The following is an 11,314-nucleotide window of genomic DNA, read 5'->3' on the forward strand; positions in this document are numbered from 1 at the left end:
ATACGCCGGTCCAGTCGAGCCTGCACTTCATGCCGGTCCAGCCGAGTCTGCACTTCACGCTGGTCCAGCCGAGCCTGCACTTCACGCCAGTCCAGCCGAGCCTGCACTTCACGCCAGTCCAGCCGAGCCCGCACTTCACGTCAGAGCTGCCGAGACCAAGGCAGTATGCGTCGTGCCCGCCGCGCCTGAGACAGTGAGCGTCATGCCCGCCGAGCTAAAGACTGACAGCATCATGCCCGCCGAGCTAAAGACTGACAGCGTCATGCCCGCAGAGATTTTGTTTTCTTTTATTCCGCCGAGCTTGAAGCCCTCTTCGCCGCTGGTCCTGCCCAGCTCAAAGCCTTCTTCGCCGCTGGTCCTGCCCAGCTCAAAGCCTTCTTCGCCGCTGGTCCTGCCCAGCTCAGAGCCCTCTTCGCCGCTGGTCCTGTCCAGCTCAAAGCCCTCTTCGCCGCTGGTCCTGCCCAGCTCAGAGCCCTCTTCGCCGCTGGTTCCGCCCAGCTCAGAGCCCTCTTCGCCGCTGGTCCTGCCCAGCTCAGAGCCCTCTTCGCCGCTGGTCCTGCCCAGCTCAGAGCCTTCTTCGCCGCTGGTCCTGTCCAGCTCAGAGCCCTCTTCGTCGCTGGATCTGCCCAGCACAAAGCCCTCACCGCTGGATCTGCCCAGCACAAAGCCCTCACCGCTGGATCTGCCCAGCACAAAGCCCTCACCGCTGGATCTGCCCAGCACAAAGCCCTCACCGCTGGATCTGCCCAGCACAAAGCCCTCACCGCTGGATCTGCCCAGCACAAAGCCCTCACCGCTGGATCTGCCCAGCACAAAGCCCTCACCGCTGGATCTGCCCAGCACAAAGCCCTCACCGCTGGATCTGCCCAGCACAAAGCCCTCACCGCTGGATCTGCCCAGCACAAAGCCCTCATCACTGGATCTGCCCAGCACAGAGCCCTCATCGCTGGATCTGCCCAGCACCGAGCCCTCATCGCTGCCCAGCACCGAGCCCTTATCGCTGCCCAGCACCGAACCCTCTTCACGGTCCCCGTCAGCCCGGTCAGAGACTGTTTTTAACCATCGCTCTCTGGTAACCGGGACTTTTCCCAAGTATTTTTTGGGGGGGGGGCCATAGGGCTCCGTCCTGGCCACTCGAGGGGCCATGGCCACCTGAGGGGTCCTCACCACCATGGCCACCTGAAGGGTCTTCTCCGCCGTGGCCACCTGAAGGGTCTTCTCCGCCATGGCCACCTGGAGGGTCTTCACCGCCGTGGCCACCTGAAGGGTCTTCTCCGCCATGGCCGCCCGAGGGGTCCTCACCGCCGTGGCCACCCGAAGGGTCGTCTCCGCCATGGCCACCCGAGGGGTCGTCTCCGCCATGGCCACCCGAAGGATCGTCTCCGCCATGGCCGCCCGAGGGGTCGTCTCCGCCATGGCCGCCCGAAGGGTCCGCACCGCCATGGCCACCCAAGGGGTCTTCTCCGCCATGGCCGCCTGAAAGGCTGTCTTCGCCCTGGTCACCTGATCTGCCAGCTCCGCCCTGGAGGCTCCCTGTCCTGCCAAGCCACGCCCTTGTCAGCCTCCAGGGCGCCCACCCTCCCACCCTATTTGTTGCTCTGTCTACGGCGCGAGGACGCGCCTACCGGGAGGGGGGAATTATGTCACAGTTCTGTTCTGTTTGAGTGTTTTTGTCACTGATCACATGTCTGTCTTTGTTCTATTTCCCGCCATTTCTTGATTTCCATGGTAACTGTCATTTAGTTAATTTGTCACACCTGTTTCCTCGTTAGTCTTGTCAGCTGTGTCTTGTTTCCCTGATCTGTTCTCCCCTGTATTTAAGCCCTGAGTGTTTCAGTCTTCACTTGTCGGTCAATGTGTTTATGTTAGGTTATCTATGTTCTGAGCACACGCTCCCTTTTTGTTTGTATTTGCTTATGTTAGAATTAAAATCTTGGAATTCTTCATCTTCGTGTTCGTCTCCTACTTCATCCACCCAGAAGCCTGACAATGGTAAGAGGCGGGACATTTCTCAAACACACTCGAAACGCTCGACCAATCACAACACACTGCTCCAGCCGACCAATCAGAGCACAGTGTGCTTTTCAGAAGGAGGGGCTTCATAGAGACAGGAAGTAAACCAGATCGTTACTGACAGACTGGGAAGAGAGGAGCTGCAACAATGGAGAATAAGGGGGAAATAATCAAGCATGAAAACCTGTTCTAGTAGAGGCTAAAAACAAATCAAGACTGAAAAAGGGAAAAACCTCTTTCTTAAGATGATTTTCATGAATCCAGCAGATTGACAGACTCGGAAGAGAGGAGAAAACAATGTTTTTTGAACATTCATGCATGAAAACTTCCTCTTTCTCAAAAAAGTCCTCTTTAACCAAATGTATTCATGTTAAAAACATTAGGTAAATCTTTGTTTTTAAATTGGCTAAGAAATATCTGGTTATATAATACAGAAATCCATCTCTTCATTATATAGGTTGGGAAATAATCAGCAATATGTTCTCCGCGTGAGAGGATCTTCAATAAACGTCAGTTTTCATGCTCGCAATATTTCACACCCATCCAATTAGCACATTGTGCCACTGCATTTGGCCTTAAATATGTCAATGCTTATTTTAAACCGAAGCAACAACAGCTCTGCGATTGTGCAAAAGATCTCAATCAGCATTCCTCAATCCCATAACTGCTGACTTCCTCCCAAACCCTTCCCAGCGTTCACCAGACATCCGCAAACATAAACATCATCACCGCCATCTCCTCCGGGATTAGCCAAGTTACACAAGCGTACATGAGGCAGTTTGCAATGCACAACACCGAATGTTGAAAACCATTCGAGAGATTTCTTGGCGAAACATTCCTTCCGTTCGGCCAGCGATGGTATGGAGCTGTTGAATGCAGACATTAGTGTGGTTTCTCGCCCTCATGTGAAATAGCATTGTTCGAGGAGGTGCGGAGAGACAAACTGTGGCTTGTTATGTTGAGTAAGAGTCTAAAATGAGATGAGTGCTAATTCCAGACTTGTGCATCATCTCATCATGTTGGCGAAGTGCATCAGATGATCCTCCTTGAATGATCAACAGGACCTGGAATAATACTATGTTGCTAAATTTAAGGCTTGTTAAATTTAAACACGGCACACCAAAACCAATATAAATGGGTCAATGACGTGACGGGTCATTTTTTTTGTCCAAAGGCCTTAATAATAATAAAAAAACAAACAAATATATAACATCCAAAGTATGTAAGGTAGTACAACTTGATCTCTTTTACTGAATCCAAAAGGTTTTAATTATATTTTACTACATATAAAGGTATTTTAAAGATTTTGAAGTGTCAAAAGGTCATTTGGTAAAACCGATATAAATGGAATAATATTGTTTTTAATAACTAATGGAACTACAATAATACAAATATAAAGCAGATAAGGCTCTTTTTTTTACATTTCCCCTTTTCTCCTTTCCCTGTGCAATGTTTTACTTGAATATGTGTTTAGAGTAGTCCAGTAAATGATTACATTTATGAGATCAGTGATAATTTTTTTTTTTAATATTTCTTCTGTGGTACACACTATATACTATCTCAACATCAATGTCAAATCAGTTTTTAACTTTCAAATCAGTGGTTAAACCAAATGACTCTTTTGGTGACATTTTTTCCATCTTGTAAAAAAATGACAAAAAACAGTGTTAATTGATTGTACAAACCACAAAATCTTATTGTTAACACTTAGGTAAACTAAAAAAATGGTTTCAAATATAGTTATATCTCCTTATATCCTTATTCGTCAATGACCCAAATATCCATTAGTGAGAGAATCAAAATGTGATGTTGTTGATGTGAGTCAAAGCTTCACTAGCGGTGGTGAGAAATGTAATGAAGGTTCGCTGGTTAAGCTTCTCTGGTGAAAGGTCACCCGTTCATGGCTTTAAGCTTTAAGCTTTAAACGGTCACCACAAACCCCTCAACATCGATTCATAAAAATTCACAACATTACACTCCGCGTGTGAATTACATTTCAAACACGGTGACCTTTTAATACTCTCCCAAAACCTGACGTAAGGGTCCCAGTCGTTGTCCTTTTAAGTGGCAGTCACTGCAGTCTAAGCTGTTTATACTTATCCTGTATAGTAAATAAAAGTAAGTGTTTTTAAAAATTAGGCCAAAACATATTCTAAGCAAATTCTAAGCAGTCATATAAGCTCAATTCCGTGCATTGTTGTGTTTTGAACTGTAAATAAGGCAACACAAGCATTCATGCATGCACGTGTAAAGAATGTTTCTGGCCTGCAATAAGCATTTCTCAAAAATAGGTCTAAATCTGCTTACAACCTTATCTGCTGTCCTTTGTTTTATGCCAAATAAGTACTTGTATTTGATTTAAATAGCACTTTTCACAATGCACATAGTTTCAATGCAGCTGTGATATGACTAAAATGTATTTCATATTTATTTCATTAAATTTATTTCATAAATGTATTTATTCATATTAAGCTTAATATGAAAATGATGCCCTAATATATGCAACCTAGGCTAGAATTTTTAACAGGATGAAGATGTTCTTATTTTGTTTAAATATCAATTTTTTTTTCATTTAGTACGTCGGTAGCAACAGAAGATACTTCCCGGGAAAACAAATTAAGTAGAATTTATAAATTAAATTAAATGGGGGGATGCCATTGTCATTTACATGGCACCCCCCCCCCCCCCCCACCCCCCCAAATAAAACTTTTTTAACAGTTGTGTTTGAGTCCCTCAATTGTCCTCCGTATGAAAAGATGGATCTCAAAATCATACAGTCACTGTTGGAAAGGGTTCAAATATGCAAAATATGCTGGAAAACTGAAGAAATTGCAGGACCTGGAGGATTTTTCTGAAGAACATTGGGCAGTTTAAATGTTCAGGACAAACAAGGGACTAAAAAAAAAAAAAAACAGTTGTGGATCATCTAGTTAATGACACACAGTATTAAGAATAAAGGTAAACTTTTGAATGGGGTCATTTATATAAATATATTATCTTGTGGACTATGTATAAATATCTTTTATGTAAAATATCTTATTCAGGACAGTAGTAAATAATAAAAACATGCATTTTTGCATGAACCCTCTTATTTTGTTCTGTAAGGTGTATGTAAACTTTTGAGCATGATGTACGAGTTTTGCAGAAATGTACGTAGAGGCACATAAATCCAATGTGAGCAAATCAAAGGCGATTGTGGGAAGCAACTAAACACTTTTTATGCGTTTTGGCCATTTATTTACATGACAATGGCATTTTGGGGGCCTTTGGTCGTGTTGCATGATGATGCATGAAGATGCATGATGATGCATGAAGAAGCATGATGATGCATGAAGATGCATGATGATGCATGAAGAAGCATGATTATGCATGAAGATGCATGGTGATGCATGAAGAAGCATGATGATGCATGAAGATGCATGATGATGCATGAAGAAGCATGATGATGCATGAAGATGCATGGTGATGCATGAAGAAGCATGATGATGCATGAAGATGCATGAAGAAGCATGATTATGCATGAAGATGCATGAAGAAGCATGATGATGCATGAAGATGCATGATGATGCATAAAGAAGCATGAAGATGCATGATGATGCATGAAGATGCATGATGTTGCGGTACATGATGTCACTGCCTTTAATTTCTGCTTGCAGCTCTATTTATTATTTGATCTCATTTAGTTTTCAAAGTTTTTGGCCTCTCACACTGCTAATAATGAAGTCAATATTCTAACTTGTATCCGAAAGTTTCTCATTTTCATCCGAGTTGTGAGAGGCTGTATGCATTCTGCCCTCCATAACCTCTCATGGCACAGCGAGACCCTGAGCGCCTCCAAGAGAAAAATGGCAGCACTTCACTAGAACTGCAATGTCGACATAAAGCTCTCCAAGGAACTGATGCAGAAAGCGTGACAGACGGCTGAGAGGTTTCAAGAAGCAGAATGGCATTCATTAAAAACAAAATCTGAAAACCATGCCAATATGCAACTCCGTGTTTCTCTGCAATGTATTACTTCTGTTAGCAGTTACACAAAGGACAGAAACTCTCCTGGATGAAGTGCACTATTCAGTGCAGGTTTAATGACCATCATGTGCACTGTGCAGGGCGACTCTCATGAGACTAACGGATCGATTGAGCTGCAGAAGAGACCAATGGAGAAAGACTCCAGGAAAGCATTAAAGGAATAGTCCAGCCCGTCATCATTTACTCATCCTTGTGTCGTAAAGTACACAACTTCCTTACTTGAGTGAAAGAACAGATACTACTGGTCAAATATTACTCTGTTACAAGTAAAAATTGTAAAGACAGATTTTTACTTAAAGGTGCATTAAGCAACTTTTCATGTTAAAAATACCCGTTTTCTAACCCATACATGCTTAAACAATTGCCTGATGGGATGAATGAGCCCTTCTCTGATCACTGAGATTGTCTCTATAATCCTGTTAAGTAAAATAAATAAGAGGGATTCGGCCGGAATTTTAGACTGGGCGTGACGTCATGCGCGTTCACGGCACGCTCACATAGCTATGTCTGGCAGGTTTGTGTATTCGCCGGCATTCTCCGTAGAAGATGGATTGTAAGAGACCTGCTTGTAGTTCATTTCAAACACCAATGCAAACTCCACGTAAGATAAAAAAAAAAAGAAAACTTTTGTCTAGTGAGCATGCACATCTCTGGCTGCAGTTTCGCTTGCCGCCAGAGGGGGCATAGTTCTGCAAAAACTCAGAATCTTGCTTAATGCACCTTTAAAGCTACACTGTGTGATTTTTACCCCCATCTAGCGGTGAAATTGTATATGACTACCCAGTGAATATTTGTTTCTGTTCCTCTCAATTCCGAGGGCGTTTTAACTCCTACGGTGGCCGTATTATTCCAAGATTAACATGGCTTCCAGTTATGGACTTCGTCCATGACAATAATAAACAATACCTCTAAAATGAATAAAACTACAGGACAGATGTCAGGAGGTAAACGTCACCCTTGGAATCGGCTATCCCAGCATAATCAGATTAGGCTAACGTTACAATGTGTACAAAGTAAAAGCAATTAAAAATAACTAAAATTTACAGTGTCCTTTTTTTATATAGCTTAAAAAATTGCGCCTTTAAAACTATTCATCACCTGTGATCCGTCGCAGCACAGATTTATGTTACAAGGTAAACAATACTTTTTCACCATTGACGCGAGGATGAAGTTATACTAGAGGTCGTTCTGGCGTTATGCACAACCATGCTATGGTTAGACAAGCAACTATAAAACTTCGAATTTACACAAATGAATTACAACAGGCTGAATTACCTGTCGAGAAGAAAGCAGGCAACCTCGGCGTCCGTTTTAAAATCTTTTCTCCTCATGAGCTCTTTCCATCAGGGAAAAGTTACTCCAATATTGACTATGGTCTTGCTGATTTGTCTGTCGCGTTGACGTTTTAATTCTCTCTTTCAAGTGTGAGTACGCACGCACGCACGCACGCACACACACACACACACACACACACACACCCCACACTATCTTTCAAATCTGCCGGCACTCGCGAGCTCGCGAGTAATCTCCCCCTCGCATTCGTCACGGTGTCACTGAGTGAAAAACGCAAAAGGCGAAGCTTGAATTTACAGGCATGTCCCTCTTTGGCTAATGTAGTTTCAAGATGGAGGGGCAACATGGCGACCGGCATTCGAACCCCTCACCCGTATGTACTTTCAATGGCAGATTATAAACTTAAGAGAATACTTTATTACTTGAAAGAAGTAAATATACATTAATGAGCACATATATTTTTGAAAGAACTAAGTGTTTTTTTGCTAAGAATCAACTAAAAAAGTTACACAGTGTAGCTTTAAGTAAAACTACAGAAGTACTTGTTTTTAAAAGTACTTAAGTATCAAAAGTAAAAAGTAAATGTCAATGCATTGTTTTATTATTGTTGTATGTAATACAGTTTTATGCCTCTGAATCTATGGCTACCCTCATATCAATATCACATTTATTTCTAGAACACAGTTCCAGTAGTGGGATTGAATGTGCTTGAATGAGTCACTCAATAACGTCCACAATGGTTTCGGACACCCAAATGGCTGTTCCCTCAAATATTACCCCTATTTAAAGTGTTTTGGCTTTTAGTATGAATATGTCAGCCTTACTGTTATCTATAAGCTAGTGTGCTCCAAAACAATGACAAAATTTGCATTTAGAAGACCAAACCCAACGTTGAAAATGAAAATCAGGTTGATGTCAGAATCCAACATCAGATTGACATTAATCTCCAACGTCGGACAGACGTTGTGTGGTTGAAAATGAAAATCGGGTTGACGTCAGAAACCAACATCAGTCGAGGTTCTTTCATTTGAAAAGTTGCAACCAAAATCATCCCCTGACTGACGTTACTACTCAAGGACCTTGACAGAAATGAAGTGGAGTAAAAAGTACGATATTTGTCTTTCAAATGTAGTGAAGTTCAAGTAACAAGTTTCCAGAAAAAATAATACTCACGTAAAGTACATATACTCAAAAAGTTAAGTACAGTACTCAAGTAAATGTACTTTGTTACTGTCCACCTCTGCTTTCCAAACCCATATACATGGAGAAATCAAGGAATTTTTAAGAGTTTTTTTTTTACATACAAAAACAAGGTAACAAAAAAAGCACAATAAAAGCATCATTGGATATCTTTTGTCTTTCACAAATAACAGCATACAGATTTGGAAGGACATGTGATTGATAAATGTTTAAACATCTCACTATCTATTTCAGTGCAACTAGTGTGTTGTGAGGATAACTGTATGATAATCATTCTCAAGAGTTTTAGTTTCCCTTTTAGAAGCCAGCGGTAATATGTTGATTGGGGTTTGTGGACTGAAGCCATGTTAATGATGGCTGTATCTGAATCATATATATTGTTTTTTTACATCTGCATGGGGAAACAGCTTGACCTTTGTGATCTAGCTAGCAGCGTTTGAGACAAAACCACTTCTGCACGTATAAAACTGAAAGATAGAGCAAACCCACGCACACTGACAGCAAACACGCATCCTTAGGGTCGTTTTATCCAAAGAAAGACTACTTTTAATGAGTTGCATCATTTAAATGCACTTGTCTTGCCTCTAACTCTCTTGGTTGCAGTCGTGGACCAAGTCGCTGGAGTAAAGATGTTTCCGTTCCTCTGAATATTTTTTTCTTTTTTAGAGCTGGAGTGACGTGGGATTGACGTCTTTATATCTGTTCTTGCTGCTTTCCATCTTCCATTCTCAGTCTCACAATTGATCCTCTTGACAAGCAAATGAAACTGAGTTTCTACAGTGACTGGTTGCTTCCGTCCTCTCTCACAAGTCATAATTATATGCAACATAATACCATATGGGGTCATGTGATTCAGATGTATTGATGCAGGGATAGAGATGCTGAGAGATCTACACCTACATCAAAAAAAAATAATATATATATATTTTTTTTTTACATTGTTTTACATATTGTTTAAATACGCATAGGCCTACACAATTTTGCAACGCAAGTTCGATTTCATGTTGTGTTCTGAAATGTGCCATTGCAGAGTGGGAATTATAGCCTATATTCCCCATTGCGTCTTCTTTTATATTTTATGAATGTCAGAGACAGCTGGATGTTTATCGCCCCCCACCCTCCCCCTTGAGTATAGTTTTTTTTTTTTTTTTTTTGCTTGGTTGTTTGTTCTGGTTTTTTTACCACCACAGCAATGCAAGAGCGCACATTAACTACCAGTTTGTCACATTGGCCATTCGCTGTCTTAAAGGCACAGTACGTAAGTTTCACCGCTAGCGGTCGCTTATTCAAAACAATAACAAAGGCGTAATGTTAGCTTCATTACACCGTGAATGAACGGTGCCTCGTCGTCTTCACTTCCACAGCCGATGGAAAGCAGTTCATGGATCAGCTAAATGTATTAAAGGGGAATTAACGTTGCTGTGGTATGAAGCAGGGCGGGCCAAAATTGTATGCTGCTGTTTTTATTATGATTAGATGCCACAGTCTGCCGCTGTCATTCGTTTCGTTTTGTTGTTTATGCATATTTTACGATTAAAGTTACGTTTAACGTTCACCCCCTTCTACGTTCACCCCCTTACCCCTAACTTGAACTTTGGTATGTTTGATAACTTAAATTCACATTATTTTATTTTATTCTAATGAAACAACTGCAAGTGCTGAATCATACAAGTCAGTTTATTTGACCAATTAAAATTGTGCGGAAACGCTGCGCAGGTTTACTTGGTCAAAACAATAATAGTAAAAATACATTTGAGTGTGTTGAGAGTTATGTTATAACGTGGCTAATATGAGACACTTGTTGCACATTGTATGCTAGATCGATATTTTAATACTTATAAAAGCTGGGTGACTTGTGTTTGCTAAATGTCATGCAGTTCATTTTAAATCAGTAAATGGTGGAAAAAATGCTGTATTACTGTTAGTTCAAATAAAGCTCTTTCTGATTATGCTGTTAGACACTTGACAAATAGGCCTGTGTTGTCTGATTTACTTTTTGGGTATAAACATGTTGCTCGTGGTAAATCAAGAAAACGAGAGATTCAAACCAGAAGACTAACTGTTAACTATCAGTTTTCTGTCAGTAAAGGTATCCATACAGTTGCTCACCGGTCTAATAAAACACATAATTATTAAAGCATCTTTGGTGTTTCTCGAGGGTAACACGGACACAACGTCATTTGACAGGTGACGCAATGACACAGGGCTTTACACGGTTAAAGTAGAAGATTTCTCTGGATTTAAACATTGTTGGAAACATTTGGGATAATATAAGTCAAGAAAAAAATATAACGTTGGTGTAGTGGTTTTTGGATATTTTAATCACATATTGTGCCTTTAAGCAAGTAGCCTCTTTCTGCCCTCAATATGAGCAATAGAAATAGTGAATTCCTGACTTTAAAAACACCACTAATAAAATAATTGTGCCTGAAAAAATATTACATGAAACCATTTATGTTGTGATTTGAAAGTAATTTCCCGATTACCCTCTTTATGCAATTTCCCTCTAAATAAAAGTAGCAAATGAGCAATAATGCAAAAGAATAAAAGCATTTAATCGCAAAACCATAAAGACGTTTATTGAGAGAGCAGTTCATATTCATCATGCAGAAGTAAATCGTCTTTGAATGTGCGAGACTTCCAATTCATTAGCAATAATAGGTAAATAACTAGACGTTTAACAAAGTGGTGTGCTATACGAGCCAGAGCTTTTATGATTATGATAACACATTAAAATAATGTGATAATAAATACCAATTTGCAATATCAAGCAACATACAGA

Source organism: Squalius cephalus, assembly GCF_949319135.1.
Source record: "Squalius cephalus genome assembly, chromosome: 2".
Lineage (NCBI taxonomy): Eukaryota > Metazoa > Chordata > Actinopteri > Cypriniformes > Leuciscidae > Squalius > Squalius cephalus.